At 44.1% G+C, this 25,819-nt stretch overlaps 1 protein-coding gene across 2 annotated transcripts in view; it reads left to right on the top strand.

The window, feature by feature from the left end:
- LOC126174953 (UDP-glycosyltransferase UGT5-like) overlaps nucleotides 1–25,819 on the top strand; it is a 486,206-nt gene that overhangs the window by 15,484 nt on the left and 444,903 nt on the right. The window contains exon 1 of one of the 2 annotated variants that reach the window (XM_049921420.1): nucleotides 23,891–23,914. The exons of the other annotated variant lie outside the window; for it this stretch is intronic. The gene's annotated coding sequence lies outside the window, so the exon portion shown is untranslated. Of the gene's footprint in view, nucleotides 1–23,890; nucleotides 23,915–25,819 lie in introns of those variants that run through there. 2 annotated transcript variants of the gene reach the window in all.

The following is a 25,819-nucleotide window of genomic DNA, read 5'->3' as shown; positions in this document are numbered from 1 at the left end:
TTAATAAAGAAAGTAAATGTGCAGCCGTTACGTTAACAATTAACTAGCGGTAATTAGGTATTTGAGATTTGGGGGAAATCACGGTCGCCAGTCCTAAGGACAATTACTATAGTAACTGAAAAAGAAAGGTTATTACACATATAATTAGCACTAGAAGCGTGGCAACTGAAGGTTGACACGCGTAGTGTGAAAACTGAAAGTTTGTCAGAAGTAATAAATTTCGCTACACCCTGACTTAATTTAGCAAAAGAATTAATAAAACCGGAAAATCGAAAGTTAATTTAGTGACTGAAGTTAATAGTGAGCTTTCTTTCTGAAGCACATCGAAATTCAGTAAAATACGGTTAGTCTTGGACTACCTCAACAATCATTTCAAAAGCTACTTGAATCTACGCAATTTAGAAAGAAGAGATTTAACTTTGAGCCTGAATTAAATGATTCTGAACAATTAACAATAGTAAAATTTAGTACGTACCAAGCTGAGCTGCAGTCACAGGTAAGCTAAAATATGGTAACAAAACTCGCACTCTTAATTTGTGCTTGTGTAATCTGAATATTGTAGCCAGCTAACTGAACTTTGAAATTAAAGCAGTGAAATAGAATTAGCTATATTACTTTAGTGCTGGCGTTTAAATTTCAACGACACTCGGGTTCATTTCGGAAAAGGAAGGGACTCTGCTTGGTAATGCAATTGGGACAATGAGCAACAAACGTTCATGCTAAGTTGCTGTAATTATAGTGACGAGAATGGAACAAGATTAAAAGCTGAGGTCTGCCATACAGCTCTAAAACTTTACGTGCGTCCAGTCTTCCTTGTCGGTTGATTGAAGGTTTGAAACCGTCGGTCGAGGAGGTGGCGACAGTCACTCATTGTCGGCCGTCGCTGTTGCAGAAGCTGGATGTTGGCGCGCCTTCTTCTCGACACGGTCACCAGACGAAATGGGCTCTTGATGTGCGCTAGTTAATGTTTCCCGTCCGCGACATCATGTCAGAAACTATCATCGCAAGTCGAGCGCAATTACATGCTGCCAAACCCCGAAAGCGCGGCAACTCGCGGGAGCGTCACACAACACACCCGCTCCACTCGCTACTCCCGCCACACTCCTTCTCTCAGCCCGCGCTCCACGCGGCAGAGTTAACACTACCAAAGATCCTACACACTTTGATTCTTCACACGACCTATCGACGTAATCGTTCGATAGCAGTTTTCCCTAGGCAAGACCCAGCGTAAAAATACAAATAATATTTACGAAACAAACCAATTATACATCGACATAAATGCATAAATATACAAATAGTAAAACAATTACAATATACAAAGAGACAGAAATGTCATATCTTGAGGTAATTAAGCAAGGAAAAAAAATAGTACAATAGATGGAAATAGGAGGATATGCATTTCCGGCGTTACACGTGCCCCACATTGTCTGAGGATGTTCGTGTAACGTAAACAGACTCAGAAAATGTCCCAAAAAAGAAACAGCGGAAATGCATATGCTCAAAACATCAAAAAAATTTAGCATTCGTCTAATTAATCATAAACCAATTTTTAGACAATAATAATTGAGTGGAGACACTCCTAATCTTATTCCACTCTGTCATCTTGCACAAAATAAAACAGGTTGACAACATATCAAAATTCATAGAAAACATAGAAAATGGTTTAGCTATTCCAAAATCATTAAAATTCGTAACACTATAAGAAATGGAATACTATTTGCAAAATTGATCAGAGTACATGGTCATAAAAAACAGGTATATCAAAATACGCAAACTAATAATTCATTACATAGAATACACATTTTTATGTAACCTTTTCATAGTTAATATTCTCGTCATGTCCAATTAACGCTAAACAAGAAAATAATATACAGCAGATAAAATAAAACATAAATATTGACAGTAGAATTCTTTCAGCTGTCCAGGAAGAAAAACAGTTCCGCCTTCCGTACCCGCAAGTACAAAAGAATGCCGACAGCGGCACAAGAGCCGACAGCGGCACAGAGCCGACAGCGGCTTCGCCTCGCAAGTATTGTTGCGCCCGCCTGTGCGGCACGCTTGATCTCACCTGCCTGTGTGATGGCATTTCCAGAACGTCGATTTCACTGAATTCTTTAGGAAAAACTCACTCCCGAGTAATCTCAAGGAGTCCCTTAATACTATCACGGTAGCTCAGCGTGTCGGTCAGAGGGTTAATTGCCCTCTCTAATAAAAGAACTGAGTGAATGGATCAACGATGAACTTGAGGAAGCTTTATGGTACATCCGCCCCGAACAAATATAGCGGCCAATGACGATCAAAATGAGATTTAAAAAAATAAATAAATTAAAGTCGGATAGAGCGTATGCCATGTAAGCAAGTGATCCCGGGTTCGAGTCCCGGTCGGCGCACACATTTTTCAACTGTTCCCGTTGATATTTATCAACGTCTGTAAGCAGAAAATGGTCTCGATTTTATTATAATTTCATTCTTCGAGAGCTGCAAGATCGCCAGTGGTATCTGTACAGATACCATCTTCATACAGATAAGGCTTACTGGCCAATGATCTTCTTCAGTGCGGATGCTCTCACATTGCCCGAACTCTTACCGGAATCGGTAGATTGATTGCCGCGAGTAATGAGTATGGTGGGCAGGCGCACTACGAATGTAGTGTGTGGACTGAAAGTTGGAAAGTGCGGGTCTCACGGGGAATGTGCCAGAGATAAGACCCTGCAGTTGCACTATCGTCTGTGTCATTTTTGGCTCAGTCCGACAGCCAGCCGGCTATCAGCCGTGTTGTGAAGCGGACGTGAGCGAGGCTCTGTGATATTGACTCGCGCGGGTAGTGGTATTGCAGTGTAAACAAATCATCTCGAACGACGATTTCGCTTTCTTACAGAAAGGCCACGATTGATGTAACGTTCGATGCCCAGTACGCACGACCTAAGGCATACGAAGTAGAGCGTCTCGTGCGTGAAGTAATGCACGTCGATCCACAGGAACACCTTTCGATCGCCTCCAGCACAGTTTACCTGAAACTTGTCGATGAAGCAGCGCACGAACGACTTCTTCGCCGTTCCATCGATGAATATCGTTTGCACCCCTCGGACGGCCATGTGGGTGTAGTGACTGTCGACCATGCAGGACTCGGCGTTCAAAACATACGAATCTTCGAGCTGCCGTTTGAAGTTCCAGCCATGCTTGTCGTGAACGCACTACGGCCTTACCGGGAAGTACTAAGTCACGTGAAAGGAAAATGGCATACGTTCGAGACGTATCCTGCATTAAATGGAGTGCGTCAGGTGCGAATCGAACTGCGTAAACACATCCCATCGTACGTGACCTTTGGTGGCTGTCGCGCGATCGTCATTTATGACGGTCAGCCGCGGACTTGTTCAGGGTGCGGGCAGGAAGGGCATGTACGCTCTGAATGCCTGCAGCGACGCCTAGCCCAGACACGACTTGCAGACACGACACCTACATAGCAACCGAAAGCGCTGCCTATTACATACGTTGAGGCAGCGAGGACGCGGACGTTGTTGCGTTCCAGTTGTCGACTTCCGCGGGCCCGGTTTCCGAGCCCACGACGACGCAGCCTCCATCTGAACTGTCGCTGTGTTCGACAGCAGCGACCACGTCTGCACCCCAACCGTGTGAGGAAGGAGAGCATCAGCAAATCGATTCGAGCTCGGACATGGAGATGGGGGAGGTGTCTACTGTTTGTCGTGATCCACAGGACGCGGTGTTCTCGCAAGCAGAAGTCGTCCAAGAGACGAAAGAAGGGGAGACTGTCGTCAGAAAATGATTCACGACATGGTGACAGGTTGCAGGAGGATGAGAAAAATCCCTCTGCGGCCCGGGCTGTGGACCTCACGCCAACGGTTCCTGGTTGGCTGCTGGCAATGTCCGCCCAAGGACAAAGCCAAGTTGATGTTCAGCTCACTGACGAGCCCCCTGGCGATTTTGGGGTTAGACATCGGAAGAACGTCATGCGTCGCCTAACGTACCACACCTCCAGCTTGGTGACTGGGCGTCCGAGATGGAGATGGAAAGAATGATATCAGACTCGAATGGCAACAAGTTGCCCGCGGCCGGCGGATCGTCGGACGGACATCTTGTCTCAGCCGATCAATAATAGATACGGTGCGGGTGACAGGGACGGTCGGACGGACGACGTGGCTCATATTGGCTTAAACGACTTCAGGATACGTCATCGTACTATCAAATGATCCTGGTGTACCGGATAGGTACAGTCAATGTCAACGGCGTTAGTACCACTATCAAAACTCATTGTTAAAGGACATGATTCGGGCGGCGTACATTGATATCTTGTTTCTTCAGGAGGTACGGCTTGATCTGCGCCTGGATGTTTATGGGTACGCGTCTTACGTCAACCCAACTTCCGACGGTGGTGGTGGTACGGCCATACTACTAGGCGATGGCATCGTACCTGCGGATATTCAGTTTTTGCCATCAGCGAGGGGCATTTCGTTCACCATCGGCGCAGTCCGCCTTGTGAATCTGTATGCCCCTTCTGGTACTGCGAAGCATTGAGATCGAACACTCTATTACTCCACTGAGGTTGCTCCATTGCTTCTGGGTGCTACAGAGCACCTGGTGGTGGGTGGGGAGTTTAACAGTGCCTTACGCCCTGAGAGTCAGATACCTCACAACGTCCCATGTCCAGCCCTTTATGCTATGGTCAAAGATCTCGCTTTGCATGATACATGGACGCTAATCCACGGTGACCGACGCGGATATAGACACGTCACCAACCACTCGGCCAGTAGGTTGGACAGGATTCATGTCTCCCGAGGTCTTCGGACAGCAGTTGTCGGTGCTGAGCTGTGGCTCACTGCATTCACCGACCGTCAGGCCTTCATGTGCGCCGTGACTCTGCCACGACAACAGACGAGCTTCATTAGAGGACCTTGGACTCTTAACGTTAACATTCTCCGGGAAGAGGCTTGCAGTGTAGCCGTCACTGATACCGGGCACAAATGTGAGTGACGGCGCCATACGTATGATTCCACGACACGATGGTGGACATACTGGGCCAAACCAGCTGTTCGACGCACGCTCATGGTATACGGACGAGACAGGGCGCTTTGGCTCCGATCCACCTCTGACTTTTACTACACGGTCTTGCGGGAACTAGCGTCGCAACAACATTCTAAAGAGCGTCAAATGGCCGTCCACCGCTCACAGGCATGGATGGCTTCTGCAGATCACGGCTGACATATTGGACGGTACGCGGGTTCGATCGGGAGTGCCAGATTCCATCCCAGAGGAACGTTCCTCTCTTTATCACATTGTCAGAGAACGCAGACACCGTAAGAGACTCATCGCAGCAGTTATTTCTGTGGACGGGCAACGCGCGGAGACACACAACGGCATATCCTGTGCCCTCACAGATTATTACCGCACTCTCTATCTAGCAGATCAACGGCGTGACAATGACCTTGAGGACGTCCTGCACGACCTGCCACCATCGGGCAGGGCGCAAGGCCATGCCACATTTTTGGAGGACGTCACGTGGGAAGAAATGCGCATGGCCCCCTCGCGGGCGCGAGAAAAAAGTCACCTGGACCTGATGGTCTTCCGTTTGAATTTTATAGCACGTTTTCTGACCTGACTGGGGAAGTTTGGCGGTGCCTGTGCTGCGAACTCCTGGATCCGGGCTTCGGCGTCCACTCGAATTTTTGGAGGGCCAAACCCAAACGGGGGGGGGGGGGGGTGCAGACCGGAAGACTTCCGGCCGTTGACGTTATTGAATTCGGATTACAAGCTGTTCGCCCGCATGCTTCGTTCTAGCCTCTTTGCTATTGTCAAAGATGCTATTCATGGCCACCAAACATGACTGGGAGGTGGCAGTAATATACACACGGCGTTAAGCTCTTATAAAGATGTGGTGGCGCTCATGTCGGCATGTCGCTTAGAGAGTGCCCACATGGCAGTTGACCTAGACCACGCATTTAACCGAGTTGAGCACCATTTATTGCAGGTTGTCTCAGAGAAGATGGGACTGTCCACAATATCGGCAGATGTGGTTCTCTATCTCATCCATGGAGCCCCTTCCACAGTTCTGGTCAATGGCTGACGCTCGCCACCGTTCACTATTGCGCTCCCAGTGCGACAAGGATGTCCCCTGTCGGCCTTTCTCTTCGCCGTCGCCTCGAGCCTGCACTTCATGGTCTACGACAGCGTTTGGAGGGCATTCGCCTCCGCGATGTGCATTTTAAATGTTGTGCCTATGCCAACGCTGTAGTAGTCTTGGCGAGGTCGGCAGAAGATATATGTACGGCGATTGCGTAGCTTCAGTAATACGGAGACGTGGCCGGGAGCCGTATCAACCCGCGAAAGTCGCACTACATGGATGTGGGCTGAGGACTGCTTATGAATACGCCAGTGGCCATTACCAAAGTCCCGGCAATGAAGTGTTTGGAAGTGTCCTTCCATGGGAACGTTCAGCGTACAGCAGCAGATACGTATCGCAGACTACTTAATGTGCTCTGCACGCAAGTTCGCCTCCATAACTTTCGAACACATGACTTGATAGTGCGAGTATATTTTGTCAACGTCTACTTCGCTCCGAAACTTAATCATTACACACACGTTCTCCCGATGGTCGCTACGGTAGCTGTCAAGTTCCAGGCGGCCTTCGGTCATTTCGTCAGGGAGGGTAGGGTGTTCAAGAACTGTTACGAGACGCTAACGCTGCCCACACTTGCAGGCGGCATTGGAATGATAAACGTGCACAACAGGGCGCGCGCTCTCTTCCTGCGGACGATGCAGTCGCTTACGTACTTCGGACAAGGACACTATCCCTGGTAAACTGATTCAGGAGGTGGTGGCTCAATCCCTCCGTCCGCCGATTTCTGTGTCACATTCGCACCTATCTGGTCGACATGAGTTATCTGCTGGATGTCTTGCCGACCACGCGGGATCCTAGAACCCAGGACTTCTACGGCTACTTTCAACGGACGCTGCCTGCTAATGTGGTTGAACGCCGACTTCCGGTAGTTGGCTGGAGGCGGGTGTGGAGCAACATACACTCGCCTTTCCTTCCCACCACGGTCAGGGCACTGTGGTATGTGATAACGACTGAAAAATTCCCCACCTGACAACGTTTACACATGACACATATTGCCGAGGATCCTCTCTGCCCCAGATGCACCGATGTCGACACTGAAATGAACCGTTTAATTTGTGGTACGGCTACTGAATGCTGGCACCTCACACGACTCATGTTGGCATTCTTGCTGCGACGGACGCTTCAGTCCGTAGAGCCCACCGAACTGATCCATCCCAACGTCTCTTGCTACCCTGCTACTCGTCACAACGCCATGGTGTGGGCTGAGGGTATGTGGCATTGTCATACTTTTTTAATTGCGTTGCAGGTTTGTTAGATTTCTGGCATTATTTAACGAGTAATTACACGATTTTACGGCACAAAGCATCATATGGTACGCTGCTTGCGAATTACTTGTGGTCGTTGTTAATGCGCCCTCCAGACCATAGGGGTGTACCGGGTGTGAGAAGAGACTGAGATATTACACATGATGAACTGATGAGATACATCAACGGTAATTATAGGGTGTTTCAACCTCGCTGAACGAGAAGACGACAAGGACATCCCACCGTCTGGCTGCTGTGGACACCCCTAGGAAAAAAAAGGAAAGAAAAGAAAAGAAAGAATTACAAATAAAAGAAATGGCTCTGAGCACTATGCGACTTAACTTCTGAGGTCATCAGTCGCCTACGTATTTTGGACACCCATACTATCCTAAAAAACCTATCTAACCTAAAATCAAAAACAAAGCTAGTGCCACCGCCACTTTCACCCTAAAGCTAACTACGAGGGTCATGTGCAACCACTTGAGGCTCCGCCCATGAACAAAAATTAAATATGGCTCTGAACATTTCATTAAAAAAGAAAAGGATAAAGGAAGGGGTACAATACTTATTATATTTTATGTGCTGTTTATTTTGTTCTGTAAGTAGGCTGTTTAGGTTTTTTATTGGCAACGTTACGTAGCGCTCTGTATGAAAATCACTGGCTGTGCTGTGTGCAGTCTGTGGCTAGTTTGCATTGTTGTCTGCCATTGTAGTGTTGGGCAGCTGGATGTGAACAGCGCGTAGCGTTGCGCAGTTGGAGGTGAGCCGCCAGCAGTGGTGGATGTGGGAAATGAGATGGCGGATTTTTGAGTACAGAATGGATGTCATGAACTGCTATATATATTATGACTATTAAGGTAAATACATTGTTTGTTCTCTATTAAAATCTTTCATTTGCTAACTATGCCTATCAGTAGTTAGTGCCTTCCGTGGTTTGAATCTTTTATTTAGCTGGCAGTAGTGGCGCTCGCTGTATTGCAGTAGTTCGAGTAACCAAGATTTTTGTGAGGTAAGTGATTTGTGAAAGGTATACGTTAATGTTAGTCAGGGCCATTATTTTGTAGGGATTATTGAAAGTCAGATTGCGTTGCGCTAAAAATATTGTGTGTCAGTTTAAGCACAGTCGTATATAATTTTTCAAAGGGGACGTTTCAGTTCTTATGTTTTTATTTTTGCCGGCCGGAGTGGCCGTGTGGTTCTAGGCGCTGCAGTCTGGAACCGCGAGACCGCTATGGTCGCGGGTTCGAATCCTGCCTCGGGCATGGATGTGTGTGTGATGTCCTTAGGTTAGTTAGGTTTAACTAGTTCTAAGTTCTAGGGGACTAATGACCTCAAAAGTTGAGTCCCATAGTGCTCAGAGCCATTTGAACCAACCAAAGTCGCCTGGTGTCTCGAAACCTAAAACCGTTGAAGCCGAAAAAACAAGAGCAGGCCAAGGGAGGCTTATAGGAAAGAAAAACGGACGAAACCTGACACAAGTAAGTGGAAGTAATGTCAGACTTAGCTAAGGCTCGTGTGGTTGCCGCCCACTTATTCCCAAGAAGAAGACTCCTATCGGGCCTTCTCTTTGTCAGCAATATCACCAGCTGACCAGTGTGGCATGGATGTTCCTAGAAGAAGCATTACTCCAGCCAGCATTGATCAGTGGGTCATTGAAACACACCGACATCTCAGTCACGTCAAGGCGAGGAGGAGCTACATCTTTACTCAACAAATCAACCTACGCTGTTTGGCGGAGGGTACTTCTGTCACCGCTAATATCGCCTCCTACACCTCTAAACCACGCTCATCCGCCATCTTGCGTTGGAAGAAAGAATGTCGGTAGGCTTCCTTATGGTCTGTAATTTGTCAAATTTTCTCGTCGTGATTATTTCGCGAGACGTACGTGATGGAAAGTAATATGTTGCCTGACCCTTCTTGGAACATATGCTCTCCTAATTTTAAAAGTAAACGTCGTCATAATGGGTAATCTCTCTCTTGTGCCACAATTCTGCACCCAGTAGTTATGCAGATACTGTTTTAGAGATGTAAAACAGAGATGTTACATCACAACACACACATAGTTCTACGAAAAAAACTTGTGATTATATTAACAAATCACTAAAAACATAGAACAACGTAGTACAAAGAAACTGTCATAAAAGTGTGTGAAGGTAGTTAACGATACGTTGAGACAATAGCTTTGAAATAATTACGAGAGGTAGAGTGGAGTGTACGGTATAAGGACAGCCACCGTGAAATGTAGCATATTTGATGGGAGGCATATCTTGTATTTTGAATCTAACTTAGCTAACAATGTGATGGGAAATGATGTTCAACAAGCATAAAAAAACCAAAGGTCACTTAAGAGATTAACTGATCTTATAAATGAGAAGTTGAATTTGATATAATATCCATAATAATATACAGCGCATACAAATCTTAATCCAATGTATACTGTCTGAAAAAAATGTGGAGCATCCAGAAGACGTGGTCGGACCACAATGTAATACATACACACCATTCGCGTATACGTAAATCGGGTTGGTTGCAACGCCTTTGAGAGGTAGGATGGCCATCACAGTGCATTAGTGTTGTGCGTGTTTAGCGCCATTAAAATGCCTCGTATGATGTACGAGGTGTGACAATAAAGTAATGAGACTGAGTTTCTTTGCAAGATGTGGTAACCCTGCAGGCTTGCGTAGGCACAATATCTTTGACCTTGGTCTATAAGCTGCTTCTAGTCCAAGCGGCACATCGATGCAACTGCTCAGTCATCAGTTGTGCTGTAATAAGTTAACACGTGTTTGCGTCTCTCGTCACGGAAATGGAACTGCTTAATATTGCGCAACGGTATGCCATTTCTTTTTGCGCTAAATTGGGTAAAAACGCGACGATAACTTACGGTAAGCTTCAGAAGGCTTTTGGAGAGGAAGTTATGTCAAGAGCTCAAGTTTTTCGTTGCTATAAAGTGTTTAGCGGAGGCAGAACGAATGTTGAAAATGAAGACCGCAGTGGATGACCTTCAACCTAGATCTGATCAAAGGTTATCCGTGAAAATTATTGGAGAAGAACTGAACATCAGTCGAGAAACGGCTCGTCTAATAATAACTGAAGATCTTGGTATGAGAAAGATTTGTGCAAAATTGGATTCTGCATCACGGTAATGCGCCATCCCATACTGCTCTGTCAGTATGGCAATTTTTAACCTCAAAACAGATACCATAGCCACCTTATTCACCAGATATCGCTCCGTGCGACTTTATTCTATTTCCAAGACTCAAAACGGCGGTCAAGGGACACCATTTTCAAACAACACAAGATGTCCAAAAAGCTGTGACGAGGGTCTTGGAGGATATTACAGAAGATGAATTCCAGAAATGTTACCATCAGTGGCAGAAGGGCTGGAAAAAGTGTGTGCAATCAGAAGGGAACTACTTTGAAGGAGACAACACTAAATTGACTAAAACGTTACACAACATTTTTTTTCACATCAATCTCATTACTTTTTGTCACACCTCATATAACAGGTGTGATCAGCGAGAGAAGTTGAATGATCGTGTGAAGGACACTGACAAGCTGCGTACTCGTGTTAGTCAACATTATTAGCACCTGAAGAGTTAGAAAGTGGCCTAATTGTTGGTCTCCATTTCACCAGCTGGTCGAGTCGTGCAGTGTACAGATTTGTGGGGCATTCGGATGTGATGTTAGAAAGCCTGGGAACCTGAGAGAAGGTGTACTCGTCATCGAGGTTCTCATCAGTCACGCCTGACCACCACAAGGGAGCATCACTGTATTGTGCACCAAGCACACAGTAATCTCTTTACTTCTGCGCCTGCCATTATACAACACGTAATGGACCCGTTGCAACATTCTGTGACACCTTTGGACGAAAACCAGCTGCAGTCGGACTTCGGAATCACCGTCGCTCGAGTAGACTACCTATGGAGAGGTGCTATGACCGGGAAGCATGGACTGCCGATGAATGGTGTTGCACTGTGTTGGTGATGAATCGCGATTCTGCACTACCAGATGACCATTGTTGGAACGTATAGCGGCGTCCTGGGAAGAAGTCTCATACTTAACAGTGTTCTATAGAGACAGCTGTGTGGTTCCTGGTACGTGGTGTCATCAGCTACGACTTTAGGCCACGGCTAATAGCCATTGAAGGCTCTCTGACTGCATAACGGAATGTCAGGGACATCCTGCATTCTCATATGTTACCTCTCATCCGACAATATCGCGGTGCTATTTTTCAGCGGGACAATGCTCCTCCACGCATGGCACGTGTCTCTATGAATTGTCTGCCAGATATTGACGTACTCCTGTGGAAGATCCTAAGGTTTTTCCCTGACAAAACATATGTGGTGCATGCTAGTATCAAGGATATCAAGCACCAGTTACACAGTTATGAACTATTTGCCACAGGAAAGGATACAATGGCTTTATGACACTCTTCCCAAGCTAATGAGTGCACTCATCCAGGCCAGAGGAAATGCAAAGTCATCCTGATAAGTGGGATCATACTGCCAAGTTCTTCGTAAATTTCAGTCGATACCGAAACCATTGACATAACACCGCATACCTTCTAAAGCTGTGAGGTTTAATTTCGTTCCCTCATCCCTCCCTCCCCCCTACCCCCTTTAAGCTAGGTATTTACAGTTTTTTGTCCGGCAGTTTGGAAAGGACATTTATTACAAAAGCCTAAGCGTCTGCGTATTATGAGACAAATTAACAATTGAAGGTAAAATATTGTAGGTTGTTAGGTCATGACACATTCCTTCTACACGATCGATGTTTCGACCTCTCTGGTGCTGGGGTCTTCTTCAGGATAGCAGTTCATGTAGAGCTGAAAGGCTAGTGTCGCTTTTTCTTCTAAAAGAGAGTTTGCCCACGCTTATAGTGAAGAAATGGGTAAAATTATTGTGGCTACCATTGATGGGTCATCGTCATTGGATAGAAAAGGAGTATCCCCACGCTTATGCGGAAGAAGAGGAGTTACTGGTTAAAATTCTTCCTTCAGTTACTGGTTGGTCATCGTCGTTATGTAGAAGCGAAACGTGCGGAGTAAGGGAGGGGGAATGTTTATCAAAAATATTACTGTCCGCGGAGATGGCTTCATGGCCACTGTATTCCTAGTGCACCGTGGCTGCGTATTCACCTCCCGTCCGGGAAGCCACAAAGCGCGAAGCACACAGCCCTGCTCTATAATGAAGCTATATTCGTTCCTGGAAATGTCAATCTCTACTCGGACTTTTCTACTATAACTATTGGTACGTCGTTGAAAGCAATGTCTTGGCCGCAATTCTTCTGATTAACAATTCAGGTAACAGGCCTAAATCGATATGGATTGTAATAAAACGAAGTGAAGTAACATATGTCACAGATGAAGAAAATACACTGTTAGGTTTAACTGATGGTCATAAACAAAAACTCAGACGGCAGCGCGTATGGTTCATTATGTTTTCTTACGTATTTGAGTTGTGATGTGTGACATTAATGTTAAATTTTCCGGAGTAATAGCCCCATAATCGGATCTCCGGGTGGGAGCAACTTTGATGTCCCAAACACCATGTAAGGTGGCTATAATTTCGCACCTTACAAGCACTCATCCACGTACGTTTCCGTGATCTATAACCACATTAGGTATTATTTGATAGGTAGTACATCATATATATATATATATATATATATATATATATATATATATATATATATATATATATATATATGAATATTTAAAGGAGACTGACAATGTCACGTACGCACTATAAATAATTGTTAACGCTTATTGCATGAAAGGTGACGGGTGTCTTTATTGTAAAAACGGCGTAATGAATGATTGCCTATACTAGTAAAGGTTGAAACGCCAGTGGAGATGAAACGGCAGGCAGAACTCAACCTCTGGGCGGAAGGCCCGCACAGGTGTTGGTCCTGCTTATTTTTTTTTTTTTTTTGTCATCAGTCTACTGACTGGTTTGATGCGGCCCGCCACGAATTCCTTTCCTGTGCTAACCTCTTCATCTCAGAGTAGCACTTGCAACCTACGTCATCAATTATTTGCTTGACGTATTCCAATCTCTGTTTTCCTCTACAGTTTTTGCCCTCTGCAGCTCCCTCTAGTACCATGGAAGTCATTCCCTCATGTCTTAGCAGATGTCCTATCATCCTGTCCCTTCTCCTTATCAGTGTTTTCCACATATTCCTTTCCTCTCCGATTCTGCGTAGAACCTCCTCATTCCTTACCTTATCAGTCCACCTAATTTTCAACATTCGTCTATAGCATCACATCTCAAATGCTTCGATTCTCTTCTGTTCCGGCTTTCCCACAGTCCATGTTTCACTACCATACAATGCTGTACTCCAGACGTACATCCTCAGAAATTTCTTCCTCAAATTAAGGCCGGTATTTGATATTAGTAGACTTCTCTTGGCCACAAATGCCTTTTTTGCCATAGCGAGTCTGCTTTTGATATCCTCCTTGCTCCGTTCGTCATTGGTTATTTTACTGCCTAGGTAGCAGAATTCCTTAACTTCATTGACTTCGTGACCATCAATCCTGATGTTAAGTTTCTCGCTGTTCTCATTTCTACTACTTCTCATTACCTTCGTCTTTCTCCGATTTACTCTCAAACCATACTGTGTACTCATTAGACTGTTCATTCCGTTCAGCAGATCATTTAATTCTTCTTCACTTTCACTCAGGATAGCAATGTCATCAGCGAATCGTATCATTGATATCCTTTCACCTTGTATTTTAATTCCACTCCTGAACCTTTCTTTTATTTCCATCATTGCTTCCTCGATGAACAGATTGAAGAGTAGGGGCGAAAGGCTACAGCCTTGTCTTACACCTTTCTTAATACGAGCACTTCGTTCTTGATCGTCCACTCTTATTATTCCCTCTTGGTTGTTGTACATATTGTATATGATCCGTCTCTCCCTATAGCTTACCCCTACTTTTTTCAGAATCTCGAACAGTTTGCACCATTTTATATTGTCGAACGCTTTTTCCAGGTCGACAAATCCTATGAAAGTGTCTTGATTTTTCTTTAGCCTTGCTTCCATTATTAGCCGTAACGTCAGAATTGCCTCTCTCCTCCCTTTACTTTTCCTAAAGCCAAACTGATCGTCACCTAGCGCATTCTCAATTTTCTTTTCCATTCTTCTGTATATTATTCTTGTAAGCAGCTTCGATGCATGAGCTGTTAAGCTGATTGTGCGATAATTCTCGCACTTGTCAGCTCTTGCCGTCTTCGGAATTGTGTGGATGATGCTTTTCCGAAAGTCAGATGGTATATCGCCAGACTCATATATTCTACACACCAACGTGAACAGTCGTTTTGTTGCCACTTCCCCCAATGATTTTAGAAATTCTGATGGAATGTTATCTATCTCTTCTGCCTTACTTGACCGTAAGTCCTCCAAACCTCTTTTAAATTCCGATTCTAATACTGGATCCCCTATCTCTGCTACATCGACTCCTGTTTCTTCTTCTATCACATCAGACAAATCTTCACCCTCATAGAGGCTTTCAATGTATTCTTTCCACCTATCTGCTCTCTCCTCTGCATTTAACAGTGGAATTCCCATTGCACTCTTAATGTTACCACCGTTGCTTGTTGTTTTGACTTTCCTGTTAAGCACAGGAAATCGCTAGATAGACATCTGCAGCACAATAGGGTGACGGCTGGCCGCTATTGTAGTAGGCGTCGGAAGGATAACCGGATAATACTTCCGAACGCTGAAACTCTTGGACGAAGGTAAGAGGAACGAAGAAGCGGCACCTCAGAAACCACGGAGGCTGGGTTATTTCCAAGGATTTTTACTCAGTAGCGTACCACTGTACGAGTATAGGTTTTTCCTCGCAAACTTTCCGCGCTGTACGACAAAAGACTAAAATATTGTTGGTCGGCGTTCGGAAGAATCTGCAGAGAGGGAGAATATTCCGTGGTTTCGGGAATATGATTCGTTTTCAGAATTACGATGGTTGGGAGCCGAGCCTTGCTGGGAAGCCAGCGCTGGAGAGACGAGGTCTTCCGTTGTGAGCGCCCGTGTGTGACGGTCGCTCGATATCAGCTTTGTTGATACAGGCGGATTTGCTGTCCTTGCTCTCAGGAGAGTTTATAGTTAGAACAGTTAGGCACTGTACTGTTGCGAACCTATACGGTTCTGGACTTCACCTCCGGGTTGATTGTCGTCGTTGAGTACGCAGCTTTCAGTAATCGAGAGCACTTCTTCTGCCTATACTTACGTTGAGACGTTATCTGAACTCCGTCCTTGTGGCTGGGAGTTCGCGTTTCTCGTCTGTAGAACACAGAGAGGAGAAGACAGCATTAGAGTATGTTAGTCAGAGGACCGCCTTCTGCCGTCCTAGTGTTCGAAGGAGTTTATCTGTGGCAGGAGTAATTCCATCGTCGCAGTCGAGTACGAGAACCATCACTTCGACGCACCAGACTCAGTACATACGGTGGTATCGCAAACTGCTTCGGCTTATTAGGGCTATAAAAGTTAAACAGCTGTGATCACGTTAGTTTATTTCCACTGAGGTTCCACACCATCGTAGATCATCTTTGAAAGTAGAGTCTTCTAGTGTTTTGTACGTAGATGATGTCAGTCATTTCGCGTTATTGATATCAGACCGTGCAGTCATAATAAGGTGTAGAGTTGGATTGATTAGTAATTTTACTTAGGGAATGTAAACTTTACATTAGAAACTTTTTTTTAAAACTACAATAAGTATATAAGCAGGAGCAACGTTTATCATTTAGTAGGTTTAGTTGCCTTCATCATTCATTTATGTTTAGATTGTAATTTATAGAATGAAGAGATCCTAAGATCTGCTTCAGGGGATAGTAAGACTGGGCCACATCTTCATTTTAGCGTGTATTATTCTCCGTTGCGTACACATTCAGTTTACACCCGCCTTGGAACCAAGATGTGATGAGACGAAGAAGCAGATTTTTCAAGTCTGTACATATAACTGTCGCTGTCGCTGTCTGATAGGCAACGACAGACTAAAAGAGATCGAGAAAGAGCTTACAGAAATCAACTGGAGTATTGTTGGTTTAAGCGAAGTACGCCGAAAAGGGGAAGACTGTCTCTGTTTGCACTCTAGTAACTTGTTCTACTTTTGTGGCGACCCGGAAGGAAACTCAATGGCGTTGGGTTCTTAATTAACAAGAATATCGCTGACAGAGTACCTTTCTTAGAAGGAACTTCCAGCAGGATAGTTCGAATGGTCCTTAAAGTGTCGAATAGGTATAAAATACAGATTGTTCAGGTGTATGCTCCCATTTCAAGCCACCCTGACGAAGAAATGGAATATTTTTATGAAATCCTGGATAGCACCTGTAAAAAAGGTAGCGATTGTCACTTCCAGATGGTTATTGGCTATTTTAATGCAAAAGTTGGCACCAAGAAACAGTGTGACACAGTGGTGGGTAACTATGGGATTGATGACCGAAAGGATAGAGGTGAGAGATTAGTCCAGTTCGCTGAGTACACCCATATGTCCATTATGAATATATTCTTTAAGAAACACCCTGACCAAAAATGGACTTGGAGTAGCCCAAATTTCAATGTCAAAAATGAGATAGACTTTATTCTGTCAAACATTCCGCGAATTGTAAAAGACGTGACAGTGCTAAATCAGTTCAACACTGGCAGTGATCACCGTCTGGTGAGAGCAAAGACCGAGCTCAATGTAAGAGATGAAAGGGAAGAGAAGCATAATCAACCTTCAAAAACCTGGAAGAACATTCGTCGAAATTCCAAGAAGTCCTCTAAAGCAAACTCCACGAAACTAAAGATGGAGATTTGGCGGAAATGATTGTTTCAAGTACACAAGAAGTTGGTGGGCTGTGCCAAAAGAATAAAAAACCAAAGAAGTTCAGTGTCAAGACGGAAACCTTTTACAACAGAGGAGAGAAATGAAAATCCAAACCGATCGTGACATGGCAGCGAATTCTGAACTATGTAAGGCAGTGCGAAGAGAAATGAAAACTGACATATAGAAATTCAGTGAAGACATCTTAACAGCAAACGCAGAGAACAAGACAAGTTTGAAGTCACCCAAACGCAAAATCACAATCGTTAAAAAGCAGATTATCGCACTTGGTGGAAATGATAGTCGAATCACTGAAAAGGAGGAGGTTTTGAAGTTCATCAGTGACTTTTATAGCAATTTGTATAGCAAACCAAGGGAAAATTTGAGTGTATCTAAATTAATTGATTTACCTACTGTTCCAGATATACTCTCATCGGAAGTCAAGTGTGCTCTAGACAGCATGAAGAAGGGATGATGAGCTCAGTGTTGACATCCTGAGACTGGCAGAAGAGGTAACAATAAATCACTTGGCAAAAGTATTTAATTCCTGCGGCACTATGTTTCAATCCCACTATCGTGGAACAAGGCAAAGATTACATTGATACACAAGAAAGGAAGTACTCACAATATCAAAAACTATCGTCCTATCAGCTTGCTCTCAATTTCGTACGAATTTTTCACAAAGATTCTGTTAAATCGAATTAGTCCCCCTCTAGACTCAGCCCAACCTATAGAACAAGCAGGATTCCAAAGCAATTTTAGCACTAGCACTAGCACTGCCCGTTAGTGAAGTGATAAGCAGAACAAATGAATACCAGCTGTCTCTCTGCATTGCCTTTGTTGATTTTGAAAAGGCCTTTGACTCCGTTAGCCATATAGCTGTCCTCCAAGCTTTGAGTGAGCAAGGAATGGGAGCAGCGTACACTGAAGTGCTCAGCAATACCTACAAGACTTCTTCAGCTTATGTTAATATCGGCGAATCAACTCAAGAATTCCGCATCATGAGGGGCGTCAAGCATGGCGATCCGATCTCAAAACCTCGGCTGTACTGGAAATGGCTATGTCAAAGCTGAGCTGGGAAGGTAACAGAATTAGAATGAATGGAAGAAGGCTTACCAGCTTGAGATTTGCTCATGATATTGCCTTACTGGCAAGCGTTTGGGAGAAATTCGACAACAACAAAAAATGGCTCTAAGCACTATGGGACTTAACATCTGAGGTCATCAATCCCCTAGACTTAGAACTACTTAAACCTAACTAACCTAAGGACATCACACACATCCATGCCCGAGGCAGGATTCGAACCTGCGACCGTAGCAGCAGCGCGGTTCCGGACTGAAGGGCCTAGAACCGCTCGGACATAGCGGCCGGCGGAATTCAACAGTATTCAGATCAAAAATGCTAGTAAATCTAAAGAAAAAATGCATTCTTCCTGTGCTGACGTGTGGTTGCATCATGGACACTGAACTCATTTACAAAAGGAGCCATGGAAAGATCAATGCTGGGCTATACAAGAAGGAATTGGAAAAGGACATGTGACATCCGGCCTGTGACGAAGGTTAAGGACACCCTAGAGACAGCAGGCTCCTTGAAATGGCAGTGGGCTGGTCACGTCGCCAGAGGAAAAAATAGCAGGTGGACGAAACTAGTACTGGAGTGGAGTTTGAGAGAGCATCGGAGGCCTAGAGGAAGACCACCGGACAGATGGGTCAAAGATATCAAGAAGATCGCTGGTAGCACGTGGCAGAGAACAGTCCAAGACCGATCCACTTGGAGAGGACTACTGAAAGCCTATCTGAATCCAAGACTCGAAGAGGCCACATCATTTAATGATTGAATTGGCTGCTGCTGCTGCTGATGATGATCATGATATCTTAAGAGGAAAACACGCTCAAGCAGCAGAAAAGAGTAAGTGAAGAAGACTGATAAAAATTCAATTTCTTTGAAGTTTAATACAGCGTAAGGAGTATTACAGGGGTACAACTTCACCGCTCAGTACTCGTTCTCTGGTAAAAATCGTATCTTAACAAAAGAGGAAAGGCTAAGGAACATCTTTTAGCGACATTACAATACATCACTTTTAGAGAATGTGATACTACAGTTGTACAGTTACACCTACCTAACATGTCCCTGAAATTATTTCCTATGACGTTTATGGTGGTACAGTGTTCTGGAAAAGTCTTCAGTATTGCTAATAGAATTTTTCTTCTGTTTCTCTGGGTATCTATCACTCATCAAGGACACATACCTGTGGGTGCTCACATATTTTTCACTATGAATTCTTTGTTTTTAAGTAAAACAATGGAAATAATTTTAGCCATACCATCAACTTCAATTAAGGTGAAAGAAAATATCGTGCAGCACACCAGTATAAACCTAAAATTATCCATTTTTCTTCGGGTTTTCATCTATTAATATTTATTATATTTTGACTATGAGGCGGAAATAGGAAACATGACCTGTATTCGCTAAGACGTGTATAATAAACACCCAGAGTTCTTCACAAAGATGGCCAGCGGAGGGATCCCAATAAAGAGCACAGATGCCTCCAGGTTTTTCTCAGCTTCCGTAAAATCGACATAGCAGATTTTACTGTAAAAAAAAAGCATTCAAAGAATTAATAGTTCAACAAGTGGATAATTCAAGTAATAAGGCAGGAAAGATTTTCCGGTTGAGGAAATCATTAATGAAGCTCCACAAGGTTCGATATTAATATCAACTGTGTTCAATAAATACATTGTTTTCCTGTTATTTAATGGATACTGACGAGAACTTATATCTTTTGAAGTGGCAAAAATTATTATAATCAACCTCAGACAAAGCGCAAGGCAGGAAATTGTAATTAATTTATAAATTACTGACTCTCAACTAAAAACACAGAACAGTTTTTCCAATGAGTACAACACTCCTTCATCATTACTAGTTTCTTTATCAAAATATTTAAATGGTGTTACGTACTTTGACTATCCGCGTTAATTAAGTGTCTGAGTGGGATAACATTGTGTAGAAACTTCTCCTTTAGTAAGGACATTAAACGCCTGTGCGCAATTGTGCTGCAGAAGCAGTCCATAATGAAACTTTCTAACTTGGAATTGAGAGATGATAGGTTAATGAAGCCAGCACATTTTGTATCTCTGACCAGAAGACTCAACATTTAATGAACAACTGAAATAATTAATTTGACCGTTTTTCACTACTCCCTTAAGTAGGGAGGGGGGACACGTTCATGGAAAACAGACACTATTTAAAAGAAGCGCCAAATCCATAGTTTTGAATATATGACAACGAGATTTTCACGTGCTTTACATGAAAGTAACACATTACTGTTAAGTTCCTTGGATTATATATATATATATATATATATATATATATATATATATATATATATATATATATATATATATATATATATATATATATAACAGTATTAAATTTCCCAGTAACGTCAATTTTTATTTCTTTCAATGAACCATACACAGGAACATACCACTGAAATCGCCGACGATAGTAACGTCGACGAGGCATTGCAGCGGTACGTTAACACACAGTGAACGTTTGAGGCCAAAGCAGGCTATATAATACTTTTTAATATAGCATTAATTTAATTTTTAATTATTTGAGATAGGAACTTTTTCAAGAAATAGCAGTAAATAATATAATCATCTTTTTCTCAGAAACTGTTGGAGAGACTTCTAGATTTCTATACAACTTTTCCTGTTTAATCCCTTTGCATATAGTAAGCTGCTCTCGTGAGATTCTTTTGAATGTTTGGAACAGGAGAATTTTAATAATTTTTTAAATTTAATTCTTAAGGGTAATATAAAATTCAGGTAAAATTCTAAGCACTTTGCCCGTTATCTCAGTTCACACTCAGAATTTTAAAATTTGCTCTTGAGACGACAATTATTGTGTTCACAGAAAAAGTGTACGAAATTAAATAATTCATAGATTCTGAGAAAAAGGAACATAAACTTTAAAAAACGTATCAATTTTCATAAAATACAATATGAAGTTCAACCTAACGTTTTTATATGACATATGAATATATGAAGATGGTATGTGTTCTTTCGAATATATCCGAAAGAACAGATACCATTGGTGATCTTGCAGCTCTCGAAGAACGGAATTATAATGAAATCCAGACCATTAGCTGCTTATAGGCGTTGATAAATATCAACAGTGACAGTTGAAAATGTGTGCCCCGACTAGGCCTCGAACCCAGGATCACCTGCTTACATGGCAGATGTTCTATGCGACTTTTTTTCTGATCTCATTTTGTTCGTCATTGGCCGCTGTATTTGTTTGGGGCGGATGTACCATGAAGCTTGCTCAGGTTCATCGTTGATCTATTCATGCAGTTTTTATTTTTTTTTATTTTTTTTTATTACAGAGGGCAACTAAGCCTTTGACCGACAAGCTGAGCTACCGTGCCGGCTGACTGAGCCACCGAGGACACAAAGCACTGAGCGACTGCAGGGACTGATCTCTGGCATACTCCCTGTGAATTCCACGATTCCAGTTTACTGTCCCCACAGTACAGGGCTATTACAAATGATTGAAACGATTTCATAAATTCACTGTAGCTCCATTCATTGACATATGGTCACGACACACTACAGATACGTAGAAAAACTCATAAAGTTTTGTTCGCCTGAAGCCGCACTTCAGGTTTCTACCGCCAGAGCGCTCGAGAGCGTAGTGAGACAAAATAGCGACAGGAGCCGAGAAAGCGTATGTCGTGCTTGAAATGCACTCACATCAGTCAGTCATAACAGTGCAACGACACTTCAGGACGAAGTTCAACAAAGATCCACCAACTGCTAACTCCATTCGGCGATGGTATGCGCAGTTTAAAGCTTCTGGATGCCTCTGTAAGGGGAAATCAACGGGTCGGCCTGCAGTGAGCGAAGAAACGGTTGAACGCGTGCGGGCAAGTTTCACGCGTAGCCCGCGGAAGTCGACGAATAAAGCAAGCAGGGAGCTAAACGTACCACAGCCGACGGTTTGGAAAATCTTACGGGAAAGGCTAAAGCAGAAGCCTTACCGTTTACAATTGCTACAAGCTCTGACACCCGATGACAAAGTCAAACGCTTTGAATTTTCGGCGCGGTTGCAACAGCTCATGGAAGAGGATGCGTTCAGTGCGAAACTTGTTTTCAGTGATGAAGCAACATTTTCTCTTAATGGTGAAGTGAACAGACACAATGTGCGAATCTGAGCGGTAGAGAATCCTCACGCATTCGTGCAGCAAATTCGCAATTCACCAAAAGTTAACGTGTTTTGTGCAATCTCACGGTTTAAAGTTTACGGCCCCTTTTTCTTCTGCGAAAAAAACGTTACAGGACACGTGTATCTGGACATGCTAGAAAATTGTCTCATGCCACAACTGGAGACCGACAGCGCCGACTTCGTCTTTCAACAGGATGGTGCTCCACCGCCCTTCCATCATGATGTTCGGTATTTCTTAAACAGGAGATTGGAAATCGATGGATCGGTCGTGGTGGAGATCATGATCAGCAATTCATGTCATGGCCTCCACGCTCTCCCGACTTAACCCCATGCGATTTCTTTCTGTGGGGTTATGTGAAAGATTCAGTGTTTAAACCTCCTCTACCAAGAAACGTGCCAGAACTGCGAGCTCGCATCAACGATGCTTTCGAACTCATTGATGGGGACATGCTGCGCCGAGTGTGGGAGGAACTTAATTATCGGCTTGATGTCTGCCGAATCACTAAAGGGGCACATATCGAACATTTGTGAATGCCTAAAAAAACTTTTAGAGTTTTTGTATGTGTGTGCAAAGCATTGTGAAAATATCTCAGATAATAAAGTTATTGTAGAGCTGTGAAATCGCTTCAATCATTTGTAATAACCCTGTACATTTATAGTGCCCTTGCCCACTACACTCATTACTCACCGCAGCCATTCTACTGATTCCCATAAGAGTTTGAGCAATGTGAGAGCATCCACACTGAAGAAGATCATTGACCGGTAAGTCTTATCTATATGAAGACATGTCCGAAAGAACAGATACCATGTTCATATAGATAAGGCTTACCAGACAATGATCTTCTTCAGTGCGGAAGCACTCGCATTGCTCAAACTCTTACCGAAATCGGGTAGATTGACTGCCGCGAGTAATGAGTATAGTGGGCAGGGGCACAACAAATGTAATGTGTGGACAGTAAGTTGGAAATGAGGATCTCACGGGGAGTTTGCCAGAGATCAGTCCCTGCAGTCGCTCTGTCCTCTGTGTCCTCGGTGGCTCAGTCGGATAGACTGTCTGCCATATAATCAGGTGATCCAGGGTTCGAGTCCCGGTCTGCGCACACATTTTCAAATGTCGCCGTTGATATTTATCAATGCCTGTAAGCAGCTAATGGTCTGGATTTCATTGTAATTTCAAAACTTTTTTTATGTCATCTCTTCAGAAGGCCACAGATTTGTACTCAGGGTCCTTTTTCCCTTGTAGGTTTCTCTTCTGAGTTCTTGTTTTCTGCCTTCTTCTGAAGACTTCTTCAGCAAAATTTCGTGTGTAAAACCAAGAATTGCTTCTTCATAAACAAACTGGGGTGCATATTAAGTAAAGCTAGGATTTGCTACCGTAACAAATGTTCCATTATGCCCGGGGTTGTCTAGAAAAGACTTAAACGCTAAGGATGATCTCTTAATGTTTCTCTTTCGCAGACCGGTACGGCGCTTTTACGTGGTCGTTGCCCCTGCCTGCAGGTGAGACTCCGCCATTTTCACAATGAATGCCTCCGTGCCGCTGATCCTAGTGGTGATGCTGGCGGCTCGAGTGGCCCACTCAGCCAGGATCCTGGGCATCATCCCGACGGCCTCCATCAGCCACCAGGTGCCTTTCAGACTGATAGCTCTCGAGCTCGCCAGGAGAGGCCATCAGGTCACAGTCATGACAACGGACCCGATAAGAGTAAGTGCACCTTCGACAGAAAATAATTTTTAGAGTCAAAATCGTTGGCGTGGCTTACGGGTTCTTCAGCATGGAATGTAGGTTTCTTCACTTTCTAGTGGAGGCAGAAAAAATTTCTTAAACATCAGAAGAACGATTGTGAAACCATTTAAATAATAGTACATAGATAAAAATCTCTGCAGATGTCGAGAGTCGGAAGAGCAGGTGGAAAAAAATAAATCTCTAAATAGACGTCGAGAGTTGGAAGTGCATGTGGATTTTTTTTGTCTGTGACAGCATACACTAAGAACAGAACATTCATTCCATGAGCAGTTGTCCTTAATCCGCAATGTTCTGATATCCCTTACTGCCACTGAATAACCCAAAAAGAGTTTATGGTCAGGGGTCCACGGAAAGTTGTCGACCTATCGCTGCTTCCTGGACGCTAATATTGTCGGCTCACAGGTATAGCTTGCAGCTCTCCATTTTTTCTGTAATTCTTTACTAGTTCTAACGATACCGATTGGACGCCGATCCACTTTCCATCTCATCCTTGTAGCAAAACTGAGGATCGAACTGAGGCTCTGGAATCAACTGTACGTTATGAAAGTCAGGTCGTATCACAGTCTGTTATCGAAACATAACGGCTGCTTTTGTCAACTGCAAGGTGCTTGCATTAAACTGAATTGGTTCTGTAAGTTGGTTCAGAGATAATGATGTTGATGATGATGATGTTTGGGTTTTGGGGCGCTCAACTGCGCGGTTGTCAGCGCCCGTACAAAGTCCCAAACTTCGTTCAGTCCAAACGCGCCACATTCACGAATGATGACGAAATGAGTACAACACAAACACCCAGTCATCTCGAGGTAGTTCAGAGATTAAGTCGATTCAGATTTACAAGGAACCTGTCGGTATGAGTCCACTTATCAGTATGGCCTGGATGTGTGCATTGATTCGGTTGCGCAGGGGGTCGGGAAGACGTTGTATCCTCTCCTGCGGCAAGCCGGCCCACAGCTGTTGTAACTGCTCGTCGATATCCTAATCCATCGGGGGGAACTCAGCATCTTGCTGGCCAACAGAGTATCTCATATCGCGCAGCCAGCTCGTAGAGACACGTGTCATGTGTGGAAGAGAATTACGTTTTTAAAGAATCTCAACCATGAGGCCGCAGGATGTCCAAGACGTACCATTGTGCCGTCAGAGTTCTTTCAGTCACTACCAGCCATGACCAGAAGTTATTCCTGACGGCTGCCCACACTACGACGTCAGGATTAACACTGTTGGGTTCAAAATGGTTCAAATGGCTCTAAGCAATATGGGAGTTAACATCTGAGGTCATTAGTCCCCTATACTTAAAACGAACTAAGCTAAGGACATCGCACACATCCATGCCCGAGGCAAGATTCGAACCTGCGACCGTAGTAGCAGCGCGGTTCCGGACTGAAGCGCCTAGAATCGCTCTGCCACAGCGGCCGGCAACACTGCTGGGCCTCTCCAAAACATTGGAGGAATGGGACTTATCACCGGCTCAAAATGGTTCAAATGGCTCTGAGCACTATGCGACTCAACATCTTAGGTCATAAGTCCCCTAGAACTTAGAACTACTTAAACCTAACTAACCTAAGGACATCACACACACCCATGCCCGAGGCAGGATTCGAACCTGCGACCGTAGCAGTCCCGCGGTTCGAGACTGAAGCGCCTTTAACCGCACGGCCACA

This window comes from Schistocerca cancellata, chromosome 3 (assembly GCF_023864275.1).
Source record: "Schistocerca cancellata isolate TAMUIC-IGC-003103 chromosome 3, iqSchCanc2.1, whole genome shotgun sequence".
NCBI classification, from domain to species: domain Eukaryota; kingdom Metazoa; phylum Arthropoda; class Insecta; order Orthoptera; family Acrididae; genus Schistocerca; species Schistocerca cancellata.
This window is presented reverse-complemented; position numbering and strand designations above follow the sequence as displayed.